The 25,295-nt window shown below is 33.8% G+C and overlaps 1 protein-coding gene across 3 annotated transcripts in view; it reads left to right on the top strand.

The window, feature by feature from the left end:
* The window catches only part of ftz-f1 (ftz transcription factor 1), a 348,219-nt gene that overhangs the window by 24,224 nt on the left and 298,700 nt on the right, over positions 1-25,295 (top strand). The window lies entirely within an intron of this gene.

Genomic DNA, 25,295 nt, shown 5'->3' with positions numbered 1-25,295 from the left:
TTAATTTATTTATAAACATCATGCACTTTAGAATGCAGTTCCATGTTCCAATTTTAATTCAAGACGGTTCAAAAATACAAAATAATATTACAGGTAGAAATAGCGCAGTGTATAATGAAAATACGCATGTTTGGCATAACGCAGAAGTAGTATCGACAATTAAAACAATAAGCAAGATAGCAGTGGCGAAAGGTGCCTGCTGAAGGTTGGTATGATGTGGTACCGGGGCACCCATATTTACAGGACTTGAATTCTAATTTTGCTCATTTTCAGTTTTTTACTCAGGGCTTCGAATCGAAACTGAGAACTAAAACCGGAACCGAACCGAAAAAATATAGTTTTTTTCGGTTAGGTACATGTTCAAACACGCGTGTTAACATGACCTTACTCCCCACTTCAATTGTCATTGGTAGGTCATAATGTGTGCCAAATTCAAGCCGCAAATAAATCATTCTCGATCATGTGACGCATCTCGACAAAGGTACTAGTCGTAATTTCATCAGTTATAAATGAATCGTAATCATAATGTATAATATATTATTTAAAAAAATATATGACCATTGGTTTCAGAGGGTTGCACCGGGCTATCATACAAGTTCAATAAAATGTTTGAAAATGGTAGAAAATATATATTTTTAAGCAAATAAAAACATTTAAAATTATTCACTCGGAGCTGAACCGACAACCGGAAAAACCGTTATTTTTATTGGAACGAAAACCGGAACCGAACCGATACTTATACAATATGTTTTTATTTGAAACGGAACGAAACCCGAAACGAAAAAAATATCGGTTCGAAGTATATCGGGTATAAGGTATCTGATTATACTGAACAAAACATGAATTATACCTATTAATCTTTTCTAATAGATATTTCACGAAAAAAAAACGGCAGCCACTGTCTTAGTAGTTCAGATGTGTTAACCACGAGACCATTTGGCATTGAATCCAGCGGACGTAAATTAATGGATAAACGTATATACAAAAATTACATTGCTGTAAACATGTTAGGCTATTATACCCACAGCCTCAGTGCATGCGATGATGATATGACACTGGTTTTGACATTGTGTGTTTTTTACAATACGTGTGTAGTTGTATGTATGTGTTGTATGAGTGAAATGTACCAAATTTATTGTAGACTTTGTTTGGTTGTATCAGTGTCTTAGCTGGTTATGTATTAGTGGCATAGCTACATGTCAGTCTGATTGAGCAAGCCATAATTGATAATACATATCTAACTATAGACAGTTATTATTTTTGTAGAATATAAAATAATGACGTAATTATTTAAGGGTGATCCTATATGCCAACAGAGAACCTAGCGGGAAAATACAAAGCTTACAATTTAAGATTTTTTTTTGATAATTTACAATTTCAACTGTATTAATTATAATTAATAAATATGTATCTGAAAACAATAAAATTATTTTTTTTTAAGTCAAAGATAAACTTACAATTGTAAAAAAATGTAAATTTGTCACATATTTGCAATGACATTATTAATGGACAATGCACTCAATACAGTAGCTAGCAAGTAAATTCACGCACAGTAACATTCGCACATGTATAGGTAGACGTCACGCAATTTCCATTGTGAGATATCACGCATCGGGAATTTATATCAATATCACCTTTATTGTAATGGCGTTAGAACGGTGTTTCTAGTCTCAATGTTCATTTGAGCGAACCCGTTCGAGCCGAACCGTTCGGCAGACCGACAAAAAGCATCGGGAATTTATAGCAATATCACCTTTATTGTCATAGCGTTAGAACAGATTATGCCATTCGGCAGACCCGACAAAAAAGTGAGTGTCATTTTTATTCCCAGATGCTTCGTCCATTTAATGTCATTGCATATTTGGTACATAGGTTACGTTATTATTACATTATTTTTATGGTTATATTTATTATTTAAACTTAGTTTATTAAGTTTTCAATTTTTTACGTTTTAGATTTTTGACTAATTTATAATATTTTTTATATTTGAAATCCTTTTTATTTATATGAAATCATATTTAGGTATGGTCCCAATATTTAAGCTCGATCACTCAGTCCTATCCCGTCGCTGCGGTACAAATTTCGTTCTACAGAGGATGTAAATGCATCAGCGTTAGTATACGCATACTGGAGAGCGAATTAAATGACCCCATAGGTGAGTAAAAACTCTCCCTGTATGTCGTTGTTAAAAACTGATTTATATATTTATTATTATTAATTAAGTTAATATTTTTAAGCACGCTTTTTAGATGTGATTAAGTAATGACTCAGGTAATCATATTATTATAAGTAGCTTGGTACATAATGTATAATATGAGAAAGTATGTAGGTATGTATAGAAAGTCATTGAACCGCCACTGGATGTACCTAACTATTGCCAAAACAATACACATATCGCTATCCGTGTGCCGTTATTTAGTGGTGGCCAAAGGGCACTGATCACTGCAACATCATAATTCATATTATAATCATGGCCCGGCGTGACGGGTCGACCTGACATTGACCTGACAACATAAATTTTACCAATGGTTGTATAAACGCGTTTAAAAAATAATAAATCTAAAAAATCTTAACACCACTGCTCATGGATGTACTGAAATATGACTATATTCTAAAACATTAGATCGAGGTTTAAAAGAATACCATTTTATGTAATAAAAATACTTTATGCAGTCATCAAATGTTTAAAATAAATATAGAGGATAATAAGGCTTCAAAATTATATAAATAGATTATCTAAAACGTTTAAGCGTTTACGGAATGTCCAGGATTATGCTTTTAAAATACCATAAAACTTCATTTGACCTACGTGGCGCACGTGGGCCGTTAACATTTTAAAATGTCTAGTTGTGATGCAATTTTTGACTACTGTGTATCGATATTCGACAACTCCATAATTCAAAATGAGATTATTCAACAATGCAAAAAAATCGGTAAAAATACACCTAATACCCTTAATTTTACCTGAAACAACATTTTAGAAAACTATTCTGTAAAGCGTCCCACTGCCCTTAACTCATGGTATAGGTAGAACGGGGGCCGGCCAAAGATCCTGGCCTGGGGGCCCGCTTCAAGATGTGGGGGTCATGATTATAATACTGCCCTGGAAACAGCGTTGAAATAAAATGTTCAGATGATACCTATAAAATAACTTTCCGATTCACTCTGACATTTGATTTTTTTCGCATATACTGATGTATATACATATTTTTTATAGACGATCAAAGGTTTCGTGGCATTCTCGAATTGAAAATATGTAGGTATTTGCGAACCGAACAAAGCGAATTCCGTGCGCCGCGTTGCATATTATAGCTCTGTCGTTTTTATGCTGTCTCAGCATGGAATATCCCCTCTTCGAAAAACTGCGCATAAAATAATGTTTGTAGTTGTGCAAGGCACGTGTACACAGTCAAACTGCGATCTGTTTATAATGCAAACGGTCTGTTGACTAGGTATATTATACCATCTTCCCTTCTACGGTCGAAAACCATTTTCCTGTACATTAAACTGTATTTAACTTGATTTTGTCATTACTCCTTGCAAATTGCAGCAATGTGGACTCAAAATATCATAGCAACAAATAGATTGGTTTGAATCTCTGATGGATCGGTATCTATCGGTTGCATATAATATTAAGATAGATGGCGCTGCAATCGACTCATTTCCGGGAAAATTCATGCGATACTAATTTCCGGGGCTTGCTGAAGTTTTCACCACAATTAGTAGTCACCTTCACTGGTAATAACGTCTTCATACATACCACTCATCATGACATTAAGCTTTACCCACGTACAAAGAAGCATTTTGATCAGTGGCGGCTCGTCCATATGCACTGCGGAACTGCAACACCCCAAGTAATTTGAGAAAAATGTAATATTATAATATAGGTATATATCATACACCGCGGTAGGTACTTGATTTTGCACAGTACCGTTTCCGATAGAATTTGCGCGGGCGCGGGCGAGGGGAGCGGGGATCGCTGCTGGAAGCTTAATCAGTACTGCGGGTCAGACAGTCCGATTTCAGTATTTCACCCATATACGAATATACTTTCGCCGTTTCTGCATCGCCGTGAGCACGCCCGCCGCAGCGAGGAAAGAAATATAGCTATAATGATTTATTAACATTGTTAAAAATTATTTCTGCAAGCAATTTATGCAAAGTTCTTTATTTTAATTATTAATACAAATAATAATTTATATTTAATTTTGATGTTAATAGTAAAATATAATCCAAATATACATTTATTTTTATTTTTAATCAACCGCAGCACCCCCAAATATCTTATTATTAGGTTTTGATAGAATTATGTAATGATTTATGAAGAACTTCTATATTATATTCGTATTATAATATAGGTACTTATATAATTGAAGAGTGATTATTTCTTTTGAATATACCTATACTTTTTTTAACTCATACAAATATATAGTTAACCTGTTTACTTACCAATGTCTCTGAAAAAGCGTGCACAGAAGGTGGAGGTTGGTTTTCAACCCCCCCCACCCCCCAAGAAACGGAAAAATGTATAAATTACTCAAATAAAAGGAATATTACTTCTTCGCCAGTATATCGTGACTGAGGATCGTGAGCTGGAAGATACGTGGGACTCATAAATTAGTGCTACTATCTGGTGCATCCAATGTTTGCTTTAATATTCTGATCCGGCATGTCTAAAAGACAAGAGAGCGCGGACGACACTAACGGACACTAACTATCCTAACAATTCTGACTGTTAAGTCACGCGCAATCGATAACCACTTGTGGATACGTCAACTACTCATATGTGAACGCTCTTAGTTATACCTGCAGGCCAGGTGTTTATCGTTAGATTGTGAAGTGTCGAGTGTGGAGAATGTACCTGGAAAAGTGGCGTATTCAGCGGTTGAAGTGATTATAAGCTATACGTAGTTGACGGGTAAATGAAGTCAGTGGCACTCGCTAGATTTTGTTATCCTCGCCCCCTCTCGCCGCCTTACAAATCGATAAAAAAAGTATCGTAGATATTTTTTTCAAAATACACCCCCTTCCCCCCCCCGCCAAACCATTTTTTCTGTGTGTGCGCTAATCTTTGAACGTCTCCCCTAGCTGGTTCCATTCTTATCGGTCATTTGGAATTTCGCTGCCACGAACGCCCGCTGAGCCTGCGTGATAAATTCGTTTATCAATAAAGCGAAAGCGGCCACAGTAAAATTAGTGCCCGAAATCGAATAACGAATAGAACAACGCCTGCATCAAAGTCTGCTAGTTGATCAAATTATCATAATTGTTGTTTTTATTTAATAAAACGCATTTTTTTTTTATGTACTTATTCCACTTTTAATAAATAGATTAGGACCGGTTTCGTCCGCCTCAGAGGGCATTTTCAACTGAATACATTTTTTTAAACAATATTTATCAAACAAAATCCAAAGCGATCTATTTATTAAAAGTGGAATAAGTACTACAAAAAAAATTGCGTTTTATTAAATAAAAACAACAATACAATGCAGTTCCACCATGAATTGACAGTTAACAAAATAAAAGAAATTATCATAATTTAAGTTTTGCATTATTCCATTTGAATCAGTTCTTGTTACCCTCGTTTCGCCCTTCGACATCTTCGGGCACTGTGAACACTCACCAATTAATAGCAAATGCACAACTTACAAAGAATATATCGCTATCTGAAAACACCAGTTGTATTAGTAAAAAATAAATGTAGTTTCGAGATAATTGATATTTAATGTTCGTTTCATACAAATCAAATAGTATTTAACTATAATGTTTTTATTTTGTTTTTCTCTAGTTTATAATAAATAGATAATAGTACGATTTTTTAAACATTATTAACAGTGGATTATCTCAATTATCCCACTGTTGCTTTGAAGTAACAAGATATTTTTGATAAATGCAACATTGGAATTTTTCTTTTAAATTTGGTATTTATATAGGTATAATATTACATGATTACTTATGTAGGTATAGAATTCGATTGTCATATTCATCTCAAATCTTATTTTTTCACTTCATCTCACTGTTGCTTTTTGAAGTACCAAAATTAATTACTAATTTCTGTTTATACAAGTACCAAAAGGTACCATTGTCTTTTTTTTTTAATTTGTGTTTGGATGTAGAGAATAGACAATCCACGGATTGAGATAACTTCCGTTGTATACTTTTATTTTTACGTCACCTTAGCCGCTTGTGTTAGATTTGTTAATCCACTGTTTTTATTGTAAATCAGAAGTCCATTAAGCGCATTTGCTTATACTTACGTGAAGTTGATTGTTCCAAATAGCTAGGAATAAACTGGTCACGAATGGCATTTTTCACTCCAAATAAATACACTTACAATAATAATATCATAGGTTGTTTAATTTCCTAGCTGATGCAAATTATTACATGGATTCATTGCACAATGCAACACTGCTAGTATAGTATGCATTTTACTTAAATTCAGTGCCTACAATCCTTCTTGTCACTTCGCTCTGAAATCATCATCGACAGTCAGCGCATTATAATGTCGAAAAAATAACCATTTCGCGGAAACACAATGTAAGATTTTTAAGCATATCGCAATAAAATAAATATCGGGTTTTATTTATGAATAGACTCGACAAATACATTGACTTTGAAATATATATATAATATGGCCGGGACAAAATCTGCACTTCATTGATTTTCTCCAACATCGTACATAGATGGACTGGTTCTGAGGTACATGTATTAGTTATTGTGTCGCACATGGTGAACAGTAAATTGTAGGCGTTCCCATATCAATTGACCTAATGTAATTCAACGCTTTTAATGTGATTATAGTAATAAAAAAAAACATTTCCTATATCATTTTAATATACATAGGTACTCCAAATAAACATTGACACAATAATGTATTTTCCAATATAGTGCCGGAGCATTGTTTATAGGTCGCAGATGCATACTAATCTGTTTTGATTTACTTAGTATAATTTAACTATTAAAGGCGGTGTTAGGTATAAAAAGATACTTATTTTTATGTGGCGTTTGTTTAGTTTAATAGATACGTATGTAGTGTGTATTTATTTATATTCATCCCACAGAAATCACTTAATATATACTACAGTGGTTTTCAAACTTTACGTTACTGCGCCTCCCTTTTAAAAAAATCTAATCTTGGCGCCTCCCCCCCTTAATTTCATTAAATAATACAGACACCTTTTTAAATAGTCAACAATGTAGGTACTAATACGAAAATGAAAAAAAAATAAACACGGTTTTACTACTTACTTAGGTATATCATATTCATTTTTTAATTAATTTGTTTTTCATGCGATGAATGTGCTTGTTTATTAGACATTATATATTTAACAGCTCTGAAACAAGGCAGCGCCGCAGTCGACTTTTTTACTATTGATAAAATAATGTGAAAAGTGCATTAGCAAACTAACCAAGAACTCAGTAAATAGATTTTTCTTTGCTTCATTATATCTGGCGCAGAAATCATTTAAAAGTGGAAACATGGCGAACTTATTTTTTTTGTAATTTTGATTTCCAAATCTCCAATCAGTGAATGCATTAGTGGTCCTTGCATTGATTTATTCATTCATTTTTTTTTAATTTTAACCAAATAGACAAGTTTGACAACAAAATTATCGTTCCTAAACAAATTTGCCTCAAATTTCAACATTATGATTTGACCCTTTTATTTAATTTTTTCACGAGATAGCCAGCGTGCTTCACAATAGTATAGAAGTGAGGTGTTATAAAATTAGTCTCCATATTTTCAGACAGATTTGTAAACAACCTTTATATAGGACTGTTTTTTTATGCAGTTTATAACTAGCGGCTTTTTTTATAAACTATTCATTTGAAAACTCCAAACTCATTCGCTGCTGACTAGATAATGATTTTTTAATTACCACCTTTAAAATGCACGTTAATCACATCGATCGACCGCCTGGTCGTTACGCGTCAGGTGCGTCTTCAGCGTCCAAAGTATTAATTATTGTGTTAAACTTTTCCCGCCCCCTTGCAACACTCCGCGCCACCCCAGGGAGGTCCGTCTCCCTGTTTGGAAATCGCTGATATACTATATATTATAAACCTACTTATATACCATATATATATTTAAAAAAAATAGAGATTATTCAGTTATGAGAAGAATATGGTAGTCGCATTTGGAAGCGCATACAAATACTTGCGAATAATTATTTTCTTATACTAACTCAATTAATACAATATAATATAGATAATTTTGTCTATGGGATAACATTCACAACATATTAAGGATGAAGGCAGGTGTTTAATAAAAAACTGCAATGTAATTCGTTTTAGTGATGACTTTCTCTTTATATACTCGTTTTATTATACATATATATAAAAATCGATGTTTTTTCAATTAGAAAAAATAAGCTATGATTTTTTTCAAAAATTGTTTTGTCACATTTTATAGAATTCTAAAAATATTCTTAAAATATGATGTAGGACTAATAAAATTCTGACTTCCGAAAACGCACATTTAATATAAGTACTTTTTTCCTCATTGTAAGTTTTTTTAATTAAATAAAAATAAATAAAATCTTTTTAGGTACATCCGCGTTGTTTATTTTTAAAATTAAAATAATCAATAAGTGTTTTAAATTGCAGTTGCAACTTTTTGCTAAAACTTGCTTTGATTTTACACGGTTATATTAATTATTATTTTATTCATTGGAACGAATTAGAAAATGTATTCTGTCTCTATCTATACGTATAGTATTTAAGCAAAGGCAAACGGCCTATCTGAATATTCTTGATAATGGTGTTACAACCGAAATAGCTATCGACAAAACCTTTTTTTAAAAACCTGGAGAATTTAATATTATTTATATTTTCATTTCTTGTAAAATGTAATTCTACCAAGTAAATACTAACTCAATTAATAGTATTAATTTCATTCAATACTTGTTTGAAGTAGATTAACGTTAGTAACACTGTCGGTCTTAGGGATTTTGAGGATTTGTCTCTATGTAATCACTTCTCTAAGGCCTCAACTCTGGATATTTTCCAGTTTAGTCTCCAATCTCCATACACATACTTAATCAACCAATTGGGAATTCTCGAGAATGAAATATTCCATAATTCCCAAATTTTCGAGAATTTAGATTAAGTCACAAACTCCAATTTATGTCATAAAAATAATTGAGATAATTATATAACAGCCTCTATATGCACTTGCTTTGAGTACTTTATTGCTAAGGAGGCGAAACCGCGAAAGATACATTTTGCTATCTCAGTATTCTCAATTATTATTCTTCTTTTAATTTCTCGATACTAATTCGAATTCTCTTAGACCCATGTCCCTAAATAAAGAACATGAATACCGTGACATCTTATAATTGCATCTTGCAATTTCTTCCAAATTCCGGCCACTTATATACCTACATATACTCCGAGAAAAACTACTGTAGGTATAGTAACCCGCTTTTAAGCCTTTGTCACGTAGACGTGTTGTTTTGCTCAGTCCTTGCAATACTACATCTATACTACTGGATTTTCCATTTCCAATTAAATTCTCCAGCTGTGGAGTTATACATTGTAATCCCACAAATTTAATATGCAGTTGATGCGACGGGTAATGCAATACATCGCATCGCAGCTAGCGTACATCGCGCCCGCCTCCTGAGTTGCTTGCTATCAATAATAACTCAGTTATTCTATATCCAGGTCATATACTCGTATTATTATGGGCCTTGTGCGAATCTGCATACCACCTCGATCTACTTTTCTACATTCACCCTCTACCGCCCCCTCCACAGCTTTAGCAGGTGTACGTTATTTGTGAAATACCCATTTCTTCCTTTGTATGAACAAACTATTGTATGGGATTTATTTATATGTGGGCCAAAGTGTATTATGACATCAGCTGTCTGCTATATTAAGGGTTTTTACAGAAATTCTTCACCAAATATTTAATATAATAAATAAATACTCTTGTATGTGGACAATCATATCTACATATTATGTATCTTGATCAGTAGATAGTAGGTACTGGGCAGAACTGACTACTAAAAACTCATGAGGTAGATCCTCGACTAGAGTTAGAAAAGAAAATTTTTGTAATATGGATTATCTGATTAATTTTTTTATTCAATAGGGGATTTAGAAATGCATTTTTCATTAACAACCAACATATGAATTTCCTTAACTTTTATCAGAAGTTTTAAGGCTCAGGTTTTTTCCCGTTTGGTATCTTCAGGCTCTATCTATATTTACTTATGGTAAATCTGGGGTGTTGGAGTAAAATTTATTCAAAGTCAAAAATATCGGTTTATCAGGAGAACACGTTATAAAAATAAATAGACAGGTACTTATAAATAAATAAACTAATTAATTTAAACATACATAAAACACTATTTCCAACTTTTAATTTACTATTTTGAAATGAGCAAAACAACCCAAATATATATTTTATGCTCGACGTGTCATTAGTTTTTATTTTACACAAGAGTTTATTATTGGAAGCAGTATTTCGAGCTTTAAGCTCATTTTCGAAAAAAAAAACCACTTATAATACCTACACTGTTGTACACAAACACTATATAAATTCATAACTGATAGAGAAAAGTTCGTAGTACATCTGGAAGATGCAAAAAGGCGAAACCCAATTTCAATGAAATGGTACATATTATGTAATAAATTGCTATTTAAATTCAATCCATATCAAGAACCTATATATTCAGTCGATACATTTTATAAATTTTACATGTTCACAAATATAATATTTTTATTGGTATAAATATTTTTTCACATATTTTACGTTTTGAATACTATACTTATACACTAACACTGTTTTTAATATGTCACGAGACCCAACGTCAATAGTGTGGTGGTCGCAATGAAAATATTATAGAAGCTCTCAAGCTTTGAGAAAATCACATACCTACATATATATTGTAACCTCACCAGGAACGGATTCCGGAGCCTACGGATGAAAAACGAGTGCCGAATATGGTTTATATTATAATCAGGCCACGACACAAGGTTTTTCAAAAATCTCAATTTTTTTCAAAATTTAATTTAATTTTGCCTATGACGCCGTGGAAATAGGTAATGGCGGCTCTTGTGGCGCAGTGCGTAAAGCGCTGGCCTTCTAACCGAGAGTTCTGGGTTCGATTCCCGATGAGGACACAATATTTATGTGATTTTCTCAGAGCCTGGGTGTTTGTGATTGTTCAAAGTTACTAACAACCACCTTGTATGAAAAAGCAAGGACATGATTATTAATAATTCAAAAAAAACCTATTTTAAACAGTCATAAGATTCGTAACTCTTCATCATTGTATACATGTCGAATAGTATGTATGTATAATTACTTATGGCATGTACCTTTGTAATCAATTATAGGTATTGGTCTAATCTAATCAATATCATCACATTGTTAGTCTGGACAACGTATAACACAGTGCTCCGCAACCAGTGTGCCGCGAGACGATGCTAGGTGTGCCGCGGAGCATTGGTAAAAAAAAAACACCAAATAATTTTGTATATTATACAATACTTACTTAATAGCCATTTGAGCAACTGCATGAACTTAATAACATAATGCAAGGTTAGAATGAAAATATATTGACGTGATCTGATAAATTAGAAGGAGAAGACAAGGATCTCTACAAATGTACGAAAGGACCTACCATACCACCCAATGAAAACAAGCAATTAATTTTGGACCCGTCTCAAAAACATTTAACTATGCTTCAAAATAAATTTCATCATTACTTTCATACAATCAATACGACTGGAGTCGAAACATTTTTGCAACCAATGACGAAAATTCTATAGAAGCACTTATGCTATTTTCTGGATTTCGGTTAATAAAGAATATCCTCGTATTTCTGACAAGGCTAGCAAACTAAGGCTAAAAAACTTTTACGTTCATTGAAACAAGCTCAGGTATCATATTAATTAGTTATTTTATTGATAATACAATACATGGGAATGTGTACATTTAGTTCTTCCTCGTGTGTTATGTATATTTAATTATTTATCAAATAAGTATGTAATGTAATTTTGGTGCATGTCCCCCACAAGGTGGTGGGCTATAGCCTGGGGGCCCAAGCTCGGGGGGCGGCCTCGGAGGTTAAGCAGATAAGTGAGATAAACATAGATTACAATTTTGCGGGCTGATTTACTTTGCTGGCATTTATATTTTAATACATATGATTGTGGGATACAATTTATTATTGTTGTGTCAATACTCGACAAATAATTATTGTTAACCCGACAACAAACCACAGTACAAGTAGATGTATTAATAAATACAAAAAATCGCTAAACATAGAATCCACCATTTGAGAAACGCAATTTATAGTATTGCATTGTTTTTAACCTTAGCAATAGTTAGGGGGTGGCGTTGAAGATTCTGGCCTGGGGTCCATGTTTTGGTGTATAAATTGTTTTACGTGTGGTGTGCCGCGGAATTCTGGGAAAACCCTTAGTGTGCCGTGGGTGAGAAAAGGTTGCGGAGCACTGGTATAACATAGTTTTATCCTCCGCTTAATACAGTTACACATTGCTTTACTGATTTACTTAAAATACAGCCAATCAATATCCATTCACTGGCAATCAGTGACGACGAATCGTAGCTAAACTAAACTATTCCTCGATTTGTAAAAGGTAATTGAATTACATAAATTTATTAGCCACAATATTGACTTAGTGCAGTAAATATTGCAACGCGATATTACGTTTGATCATATTTAAATTGTGCTCCATGAGATCTATCTAGTTTCAATGGAATCTATGGATTATTTAGTTAGATCGTAATTCGACCGATTAAAATGTACCCATGTGCAAATTAATTTATTCTCCCATTCGTATTGTGTAGATCCGGATATTATCCGGACAACTTGCGGATGAAGATATATCTTTTATAATCATAAGTACGTACTTTCGTAATTTATGGTCGTCAAAAATTAATCCGAATTGTGGAGGCTCCACTGTACTGAAATAACAAAGAGGCAAACCAGCGGTATCCATAAATAATGTTGCAATTATTGCAGAGATCAGGGAGAGAACATCAGAGAGAGAAAATCGCATCGACATTCTAGATCTAATAAAATGAATAAAAACTATTAACAATCGTTTTTGAAGAATAATAAACTTGATCATTAAATAATGTTTATTTTACTAAATTATTAATTTAGGAGTTTTGTTTTGCCTTTAGTATGTAATATTTGACACTCAGTTTATGATAAATGCGCATTTTTTTTAAATTTCAACATAATTTAATAACTTTTTGACTGGTTTTAACTTTTCGTAGGCCCACTTTTAAATTTTCTGATAAATCGATTGCGTCGCTTATGAGGGGGCTCAAGAGAAGGAGATTGAAATATAATCTAGTATCAAAAGGACATCGGCGTCGTTAGGACGTTAATTTAAATCGATATTTTCGCAAAAATCACTAATCATCGGAGATTTTATTTAAAAAAAAAAAATATTATTGGTATTGTCGGCCATCTTACACATTATTATTTGATAAACAACTGCACGTGTCCGCCGATCAGAAAACAGGGCTGTCAAAATAATAAATATGAATTTAATATTTTTAAAATGTTAATTTCGTCATAGTTTTTAATCAAACCTGTAAGTACATACTGATAACTTGGGTGGATATCGTAGCAAACATACTATTGATATATCTACGGGTATATTATTATTATTACCTAATTCAAATTGAGCATAGGTTGATACTCAAATACTATTATAGTATGTTTATTGCTTTCGAGAAAATAATACGATGGTATATAATCCATATCAATTATTTGAAAACATTACATTTGCATGTAGGTACATGTATAATATAGTGAAAAGGTCAGATACCTGTTTAATTTGCAAGATAACATCAAAATTTGTATATACTTACCTAAATGAAGAATGACATTCATGAGTGAGCACGACTCAAAGCTAGGAAAATGTGTTTTTTTCAATTTGAAAATATTTTAATTGTGTATTATTTTATTACAGATTCATAATACATTATATAACTAATAGAACATACTGTTTTTTTCTATGAATAAAAAAGACTGGAAGGAACATATTGTGTCACGGCAATCAAGAAAGACCGGAAAATATGGCCAACAATGCATGATGCACAAACATAAAATACACAAAATTACCTATTTAAGTTTACCGCACACGTGCAGACCACGCGATATTTGTTTACGCAAAGTCTTCGCTTTCCAAAATGGCGAATTTGGTTGCCAGTTTTTATGGCGATGAATCAGTATGTTCCTTCCTGTCTTTTTTTATTCGTAGGTTTGTTTACTATGTACACCAAGAAATTTCCATTTATAAAATCGGAAATGAGTTTTGGAATATAATGCAAATTCTATCATGGGTGTTTACTTCTTGAATTAGTTGACCCCAGAAACAACAGGTCCATTCCACTACGTGAACCACAGTGGATATTATGCCGGGTCCACATTGGCAACATGTCGCCGGCAACCTCGTTAAATTTTACGATAAGTATGATAATTATCGTAAAATTTCTTAAGCCATTATGATAATTATCGTAAAATTTATCGAGGTTGTCGCGCGACATGTTGCCAGTGTGGACCCGGCATTAGATGCACAAAACTTGAATAAAATATATTTTAAATAAAATTTAAAAAGTACAATATAATTAATTGCGTCGACAGCCCTGGCGTCGCCCGCCAGTCGGATGGATTAATAAAAAAATAATGTGTCTAGTGACTGTATGTTAATAATTATTTTTAGGCACTCATGATATAAATTATTTCGCCCATTGGCTTTACATACAATAATGCTTCTTCCTACCACTTGTTTCACTAGTATAAAAGTGAAGTTGCGCAGCCAATAAAAAGTCACTTTCTTTTTATAATAGGCAGGCACTAAATTCTACGTTTTAAAAAATATGCATTAGAATTAAACAATACCTATTATTTTTAATACGTAGGTCCTAAACATTACAAATAAACACTATTCATTAGTAATGTTTTTTGGATAGCACATGAAATAAAAATGTAGGTAGATATGTATGTCAACATCCTTCGTATATTTAGTTCTCGGACAATTTCAGGTTAAAAAGTTATTAATATATTATTAAGTTTATATCGTGGCTAACACATAATCAAAAAAGTTATCATATCCATCATATCAGTTGCAATACTTCACACCAAAGAACTGATAAACATATTGAATTTAGTAACATTTATTAGAAAGTACTATTTTTTGGTCACCCCATAGCTTCACTTCACAAGCTTCACTTGGAGGGAGTTTATTGAGACAAACATTGGCGACAACCTTTTTATATTAACTAGTAGACCAGTTATTATGGACCACATGTAAAAAATCATATTTTCAATTCTCAAGGCCGATTCTGTAGAGCTTCCCCTTATGTCAAAAAAACGCTCCGATGAGAAAATACCTCAATGAGGGAAAAAAATTGAGATTGCTTCATTCCTTCAGCCTGTCTTAAATTTCTGCAACAAATAATATCAATTCAGTACAAGTTCTTTGTGATTACCTCCTTTCATTCTACGTACCTACTATGTTTCACAGATTCACCCACCTGGGACAACACTATGACAGGCAACATTTACCATTTTTTTTACCAAATTACTGACGCGTGAACAATATTATACAAAAACTTTCGTTTTGACATCATTTTTTGGTCCTACCTGACTTTCGTTTTTAAGCTCTATAGGTAGGCAGTCAAGAAAAAAATAAAATTACAAGATTGCACCCGGACGCCACATTAAATGCAAATGGTCTACTGATGGACGCCGTAATGATAGCTGGATATATATATATATAATTATATAAAATCAACAGCACATTCCATGTTTATTTGTAGGTCAGATGTTACACACAACAAAAATGTAGAGTTTTCTTTTGAGCCACCAGCTGTTTTTACTTATTTGTAAACAAATCTCAAATGAAAACGCAAGTGTTTTTTTATATAGGTACCTATCTAAATTGACTTAAGCACCCACCTACATAATAACAATATATTGGCATTATGTTAATCTTATGATTCATTGTATTACTGCTATAATTGTTAGGCATTCGTATTTATAGTCACTGCAGAAAAAGATGGCAAATTTGTCAGTTAACTATCTCTCTGCAGTTTTCCCACTTTCTGCATCCTGATGCATTAATGAGCACTAGTAGCACACACTGCTTGAACGGAGTGTTATTGGTAAGTACTCGCGATAAACACCCGGTTTATAATGATATTTTCGAAATAAACATTTTTCGATTCTTTCATAACCATGTTTGTATTTTAAGATTCTTATATAAAATTTTCTTTCCGAAGGTAACGAAGCCAACAAAAGCGATAAAAGTAAATGCGTATACATTTTTTATAAAGTTTCCAGCGTTTCCTGATACCTTTGTTTATTAATGCAATTAAAATATTTTTGTGGCCTACTTGTAACTTGTGATTTACTAATTGTTCGCGACCTATTTTTTGTTAATTATGCATTCATTTTGTTTTCATATTTTTTTAAAACCCTGTGGCCGACACCCCGAAAAGTTTTGTGCATTTTGTTTCTTTCAGTGGTTTCAGTTATAAATTAAAATAATTAAAATGTGAAGCTTACGGAACCAATTTCTTGAAACTAGTGTATGTAACTTGTTACTTACTAATTGTTCGCGACCTATTTTTTGTTAATTATGCATTCATTTTGTTTTCATATATTTTTTAAACCCTGTGGCCGCGTGTTGACACACTTCGAAAAGTTTTGTGCATTTTGTTTCTTTCAGTGGTTTCAGGTATAAATTTAAAGAATTAAAATGTGAAGCTTACGTAAACAATTTCTTGAAACCAGTGTATTTAAAAAAATCGGTGTGTGTACTTATGTACGCGCGTTAGAAGTTATACTTCTTTGGCTTAACAAAACAAAAAAAAAATCAACATTTATTAGGTAAGTAGGTACATAATACAATTATGATGCATTCAGTATTATTACCAAATCAAAATTTGGAGCCCCGACCGCGGTACGGATTCCTTGTTAATGTTACCTAGGATTAAGGCTAATAATATTACCTCTACAATTTATATTGTGTATTATCTCTGTCGGACCAACTTTATAAATTTAATAATTTTAATAGCGCGGCTTTAGTTTGCAAACCACTGCCACCTGTCTGAATTGTTGTCGTATTGATCTAAATAACATTAATCGTTTCTTTTCTTTCTAAGTTTGTTTCTCGTGGCGATTTCTGTAATTTAGTTATAATAAATAAATGAATAAAAACCCACGCCAACAGAAGTTCAATTCAATTTTTATTCAATTATTATTTATCATAAATTGTCAATATCGCCGCGGCGAGCTATAGCACGAAGACCTCGTTTGGCTGCCAAGCTAAAGGTCTGCGGTTCGAATCCACTCATGGACGCGTTTTTTTTCATGTAAAATAAATGATTATTGGCGGTGCGCAGTATATTATATACGTCTTTATCTATGGGCGCAGGCGGCCGCCATGACAGGACAGCATATTAATTCGCAAATGCACGTTGGTATACATACCTTGATTACGCGGCCGACGTCATTTCCACTTCCGTAACGGCTTATGAATACGGTTTCTCAATTTCACTACGTCCCAAAAGAAGTATAACTTCAAAAAACAACACTCCTGCTTATCAAATCCAATAAAGTTAATCACGGTTTTACATTGTAGTATAGTAAATAAATATACCATCATTGATGCATTAAGACAGATCACTGCATACCGGTAATTCAGATATACGTCATATATTACAATTTCTTCGACGGTAGATTTTAATCATAAGTAGGTAATTATGACTAAAACTATCTAGATTCTAGATACATACTTCACAAGGGAGACTCTTAATTTTCGATGGGACTAATGATTCATTTATCAAATAATAATGATTATCTACATCTACAATACTGTATGTTGCTAAAAAGATGTTTATGAATAGTATTGTAAACAGAAATGCTATCATTGGATTTAAGCCGAACTGCGTAACTTAACAGTCACGCAGTAAGTTGAACAAAGTATTAATAATTATATTTCTACATTGTTTGTTGATTGCTGGACCGTTAATACGTGATTCTTCATCTTTTTTTGTCCATATCCGGTATCTAGGTTGCAGTGGGACAGAGTGACTTTCGGAAGTAAATAGCTTATGGAGTTCATAGTGCATAACTGCATATGTAGGTATTTGTCAGTCATACTGATGGGACATAAGGTAATAATAATAATATGACTAATTTAATCTCAACGTAAAATAATATCGTTAAATTAAGAAAATAGATGGTATTATTTAGTTTATAAAATGTAATTAAATCACGAACAAAAACCAATAGATCTAAAATTAAATATAAGTTAACGGCGTAGAAAAGACTGTTTATAAATCATCTAGTTTTTTTTTTAAATTATATTTATTTTTCCCCACAAAGACATTCACAAATATACGTGGACGTCTCCTGATGGACGCACGAGGACGCAGATTGACCACTTCTTGTACAGCATGAAGCATCGAAAGGAACTTCTCGACGTGCGTACTTACAGAGGCGCCGATATCCATAGCGATCATTAGTTACTCATTGGAAACATCCGAGTAAAACTCAGTCGCCAGGCGAGGCCTCCAAAACGCGAACGAATTGACGTTGAGAAGCTCCGACTGGAATGGCTGGATCAACATTCAACTCGATGCGAAATGTCTGGGACTCACGATTGTACTCGGTCAAAACCAAATGCCGCCTATTCGACGCTTGCTTTCTGACAGTGCTGCTTTACGGTAGCGAATCATGGCATCTTACGAAAGCTCAGAGCAACCGTATACTGAGCTTCGAAAACAGATGTTTGCGACGAATACTGGGTGTGCGGGTGGTGACTTTAGGAGCAACGAGGAGATAAGAGAACGCACCAAGCAGCCTCTCATCACGCTGAAAGTGAAGAGGCGACGTTGGACCTGGCTCGGCCACGTGCTGCGGATGCCAGAAGAGAACTTTAACCTGGGTTGCCTGTTCTTCAAGCCAACCGGATTCCGGCGACCTGGAAAGCCGCTAAATATAATCTACAGAGTGTATACGGCGGAGCTACGGGATGCTGGTTTGACCTGGAACGAAGCAAGAAGACTGGCGAGCGACAGGGATTCTTGGAGGCGCTGGGTGGTGTCCATATGCTCCAGTTAAGGGGCGGATATGGACAAAGAAGAAGAAGATATTTATTGAAATTAAAAGTCTTCAAACTCTAGTGCAATTGGCCGATTTGTTACGATAATACTCCGGTCACATATCCTATCTATTCGTTCTATACGTTCGGATTAATACAGCCATTGAATGCATGAGCACACGACACAGTTATGTTATGACTGTTTTGATTCATACCGACGGGTTGCAAGATTATTTCCAAACGTCTGAGCCCGTCCATGGGGCCTTCAAACTTGTCAACGCCTCTACTGCCACCACTGCGTTAGCATCCATGTTCAATTTAGTCTTAAAGTGTAAAGGCCATAAAAGCGGTATAATATCTTGTAGAACTTATCATCAACTGAATGATGGTATGACTCTCGTAAACGACCTCATACACATCCTTTTGTAACCGGATAAATTTTCTTGAAAACTGAACTATACATGCGTTGCAATAAGCAGCGACGTCCCGTGGGGGTAGGCAGATTGAGCGTCGCTTGGGGGAATCATTCGGTATATAGAAATAGGTACCCAAACTTAGTAATAATGGAAATATCTTTCCATTCAAAAATTCAGCACACTGCTTGGAAATAAAATGTATTAATTGACATAGGAGGTTTAACAGGACTGTTTTTTTTTATCGAGTTCGCGATGTCTAGTGTACTTCCGTTGTTTTTGGACGTCACTTCCTTGACGATCTGCAATGACACGTGCAGATTTGCGAATTATGTTTGAATTATCAGTAGGTACATACTTACCTAATTAATTAATTAAAATATTTTTGCCGGTCACTCGCGAGTTTTTAAAGTTGTCAGGTGTATTTTTAAATGTATCTGAAACCGTGGACTCGCAATACCGTCTATTGAAGATGGCAAAATATTTATAGTGCATTTAAATTAGATTTAGTGGTATTATAATATTTTGTCAGTATTTTTGTATACAACACATTTCTTAGATATTGGAGTCATGAAAGAATGATAAAAAATACTGTATAAAAAATGGAGCGGTATTTTGGCGCTGCCTAGGGGCGGCATTCTGTCTTGGGGCGTTACTGGCAATAAGGGAGCATACTATAAACCCGCGATCGTATATTTTATGTTGTCATATTCTATGCACATACATATAGGTATAATTAATTGCATGGTATTTAAAAAATAATTCTACTTATTGGGAAGGTGCATTTTCTCATTTATGCTAACTTGTCCATATTAAAATTAAACTATTTCGTAAATCTCTACGTTTCGGACATTTTGTATATCTCGGGCAGCGTTGCCAACTTAGTGTTTTTCTTGCCAGATCAAGCATTTTTCGACACCGCAAAAAGCTTCATAATTCATAACTCTACAAGTCTACAATATTACACAAGATTAGTTTTGAGAATGAATATATTGGTATTCTGTGTCTTATATCTCACTAATAAAAGAAATGATATGTACAATAAATATTGAAGTGGTAATTAATCTTCAAATTGAAGAGATTTCGGAAGTGGATACATCTAAGTGAAAGTGTTATAAAATCCAGAGCGTTGGAGCAGACCCTTCATTGAGTTGCTCCGCTCCAGGACCTAATACTTGCTCCAGCTCAAATAATTCGAGTGTCACAAAGTGTCAAAAATAATATTTTCATCGTATTATAGGACGAAAATTTTAATATTAAAAAAACATCCGGAGCAGTGGAGCACTACAAATTTTCGGTGCTCCTGCTCCGGGTAAAACCTCATTGTTCCACTGCTCCGTGGTCCTGCTCCGAGCTCCGCTCCAACGCTCTGATAAAATCAACAAAGTGGCGTTCAGATAAGAAATTAGTGTCTTTTCGAATACATAATCAATAAAAAAATAGACGTTGCAGAACTAAGCCACATCTAATAATGTTGACAGGTGGCACTGTCACCCGATTTTTTCTAGTAATCATACATAATACATTATGTGGGCCATGATCTTCAACCAGGTAATCCAAGTAACACTAAATTAATGGCAACTGGCTCTCTCTACTGTGGAGTGGTAGCAATTTTGAAACAGGGTCCGCTTGATTACTTTAGGTCATGACACAAAGCGAGCCGACGGTTCACAAATATTGAACGCGCGTTATGTTTACGTGACAATCTTTAAAGCATATTATGAGACATACTTAACTGTTAAAAATAACATATTTTTAACACGTGTTTAATTTCTTTTATTTTGTTAACTGGCAATAATTCATGGTGGAACTGCATTGTATTGTTGTTTAATTTAATAAAACGCATTTTTTTGTAGTACTTATTCCACTTTTAATCAATAAATTAGGACCGGTTTCGTCCGCCTCAGAGGGACATTTTCAACTGTCAACTTTCAACTTCAGTCGAAAGTGTCCCTCTGAGGCGGACGAAACCGGTCCTAATTTATTGATTAAAAGTGGAATAAGTACTGCAAAAAAATGCGTTTTATTAAATTAAACAACAAAACACGTGTTTAGTTAACCCTATTTTTTCCACACTCGTGATTTTAATTATTTATTTAAGAAAACAAAACATTGTGGATATAACATTCAGGACGTCTACATTATAACAAATATTACTCTCACAAGACAGAAGTAAGTAATAATAGTAGTATTAATACACATAAACATTTGTATAAGATAAATTAAAGTTTCAAAAATAAAATGCAAAGTACATCATTGAACATGTCAATGTCTTTAGGGAGCGCATTTACTAAACTCGCACCCGTCGCTAATGGTGCCTGATAGGTTTGACTCGAGGAAACAGTTCTGACCCAGAATAAGTCATGACTGCGTTCACGTCGACAATTTTATTGACAGGCGCATATACATTAAAATTATTTAGGACGCCAGGAACCCCATCCCTCGTAATAGGTAAGCCAGTTCCCATTCATTTTATGTTCCCTGCGGTAAGCAAAAGGTTTTTTGCAGTGTCGTCAGTTGCAGTTTGTAGTGTCCACAATATAGTGTATAATATAATTCAGCGGTGGCGAACCTATGACACGTGCGGTAATAATTATGCTGACACGTGAAAGAATCTTAGATGAAATCAATTTTATAAAATACATTTCCATTTTTTCAAAAGATGGAAGAACGGTTTTTCAGCAATACATGTTTTTGGGTGGTCATAAGTTATAATTGTAAATGTATGACAGTCGCATTTTAGTCGCGTATGATTTTTACTAGAGCGTTTTAAAGTTAAGTTTCTTATAAATCAAGTATGTGATGGAAATCGCTTGTCATCAGTTTTCTCACTAGCATTGTATTTTTGGGTGGTTATGCCTTCTACTTATAAATTCAGAAATATCGTATTTGTTGCGGTTTTATCTCGGTTTTTCTAATGAATGTGTGTTTAACTGATCAAATCTTCTGCTTGTACGTCATGGCATTTAATTAAAGTTTCACCGATATGTGCCATGTATATGATACCGACACTCACACAGTCAAAACCCTGTTTCAAAATCTAGTGTATTGGGTTATAGCTTATTGGAATTCTATTTATTAATTTATTCTGTGGGTACGACTTTATACTTACGAGCAACCTAACAGAATTTGATATAAATGATACACACAATATAATTGCATTTCTAATTTACTTACCTATATATTTTCAAGTGTTTTATTTTGAAATGAATTTGATCTCAACACTTAATACGCTATACGGCCATCTACTTCCGGACACGTTTTATATTGTGTTGAAAACGCCGGGTATCAAACGTTAAAAAACTGAACAATGCGAGATTATTTACTCGAGATTTCTTTGTATACTAATAAAATAATGAATACAGATAATTATTTTATTATTATTGTGAGCTAATAATAATGTGATTTTTCCGTGCCGGCACTCACTAGCGCAACTCGCAGGCAAGCGTCGAAGTGCGCCTGGTCGGGCCGAGGTTCACCCTGGCCTACTTAACCGCTGTGTTAGCACACACCGTCCGACTGGTAAGTATGTTACGCGGCCAACTCGGCCGAGCCACACGTCCTTACTTGCTCAGGAGTTTTATTATACACAAAGCAGAAAATATGAATTAATCGCTCCACCAACGATTATAAATAGAATATGTGTGTGTAATAAGCTGTCGCTGCCATGTTATGTTATGGCTAACGCAGAGAAGAGCATTGGGTATTGCCGAACTTAGCCAGTTTTTATCATACCTACCTACCTACCGAGACTCGGGACTTGGTCCATAAAGAAAATATGCGTGAATGAGAAAGCTTTCGGAAGACGGTGTCGTCAGGGTTGAAGTTTCTAGGGGTTTATAAAGTATTTATTACTCGGCTCAAAAGATTGATGGTTTTGAAATGCGATGTTGGACGGACATGCTCAGGGGATGGACCCTCGATATTATCGATAATATTGAGGTACCTATATGAGTTAGCCGTCTAAACTGTTTAAACTGTCTGTATCTCGTTCTAAAAGTTAACATAGCCAAGCGAGGGGTTGTTAAAACATAGCACTTTTTGACAGTTTTGACTAGTGATCCCCAACCTTTTTTATTTTGCGACCATCATAAAAAGATGCATACAAACTGTTAAAAATTATTATTTACACCTCAGCGAACGTAATATATACCTATTTATAATTTTGTAAGCTTCAAGTTTACTATCAAAAGTTAATTCGTATTCCTTCCTCTTAGAGTCTTGCCCTAAGCAACGCAGGACCTCCCTACCAATAATTAGTAGGTACCTGCTAATGTATTGAAATATGTAGATATTATAACATTTTTAATACAACTTAATTCTTCAATTTGTTGTATTCTCCACAATATCTAGCTGTTAGAAAAATTCTCTTTCTAAATATAATTCGTTCTATAATTAAATGCCCATTATGCGATGATTTATCTAAACCTAAACAAGTGCAACTTGTCAAATAATCACTCCAAATACAGGTCACGTTGAACCTTGTTTTTAGCAAAAGGGTTTCAAGATGTACCCACCAACCTTTGGGTGAGTTTTTCCGAGTTCTCGCAGAGCCCCAGGGATTCGCGGAACGCAACCCAGTTATAAAACACTTTTATGGTTTATGTTGGTGTGTGCACGTTTCGAAACAGAATAAACCTTCGGAGATTTCGATATATGAGCTATTAGGTCGATTTATTCCACAAATTACGTATTAAATGATAAACCTGATATTTTGGCAGATTGATGCCACAGTACAGATTAATAATATAGAAATGCAAAAGCCAGTCGCCATGGACCGAGGCTTTGAAACCAGTTTCAGTTTATTACTTAATGACAGTCGTCTCTAAAAACACAATCCCAAGATTTTCCGATTTTCCTCAAAACATAACCTCCATAAGGGAAATCTCAGGCCAGGGTTTCAGACACACGACAACGCAGACGTCAAAGCAGGTCTTACTTGATTCCAATTGTATTAGATTCACACACACACATATATATATTATTATACATATAAATTTGGTACCTATTTTTCAAGTTGTATGGTCAAATAACCGTTTTTGAAATTTATTTGGAATAACTGTATAATAAATAATATTAGTAAGTATAGTAGTTTTCTACGACTACGCAACGATTATGAATGTATCATTATACATGTTATTAAAAATAAATCATGGAATCTTAAATATAAACCTCGCCATATCATTCCGCGTGTGTTTTATTGAAATTTTCCAAGCGCCAGTAGCCTAGTTTTCTTTGAAATAAAAATCGATAGTTTTACTGATGTGCTTATCGGAGCAATCATTCTTCATGGCTTCGCATACGCAGTGTCGTGTGGTTTCCTTTAAATTTAAATATTTAAACATTATTAAAATAATTGTAGACAATATTCTATTCAGCGCTATATATTGTTACATACAGGTATATTTATATATGATTTAATAGTCGTTTCTGATTTATGTAGATTGATTAGTTTTATAAAAAAAATTCCACAACCTTGTTTCATATAATATTCTGTTGACGCTAATCTTAATGCGATCGGCGAAGAAATAACCCTCATCTATGACGATGAAATATTCACGATTAGTTTATCAATGCTGTAAATTTAAAATGTACCTATGGTAATCCAGATTTAACGCCAAATTCTGAAATCTATAAAATTTACTTTAAATTATTCATATAAATATGTATATTACCAACGTATACGTCAGTAGCGAAGAGTGGCCTTTGGAAGTAAGTAAACTATTAGTAGAGTATACGCTTCATAACTTTGTACTCCGGCTCTAGGGTAACAAT

The sequence above is a fragment of the Rhyacophila brunnea genome, unplaced genomic scaffold (assembly GCF_057557595.1).
Source record: "Rhyacophila brunnea isolate RB1 unplaced genomic scaffold, BYU_Rbru_1.0 scaffold_1, whole genome shotgun sequence".
NCBI lineage: Eukaryota > Metazoa > Arthropoda > Insecta > Trichoptera > Rhyacophilidae > Rhyacophila > Rhyacophila brunnea.
This window is presented reverse-complemented; position numbering and strand designations above follow the sequence as displayed.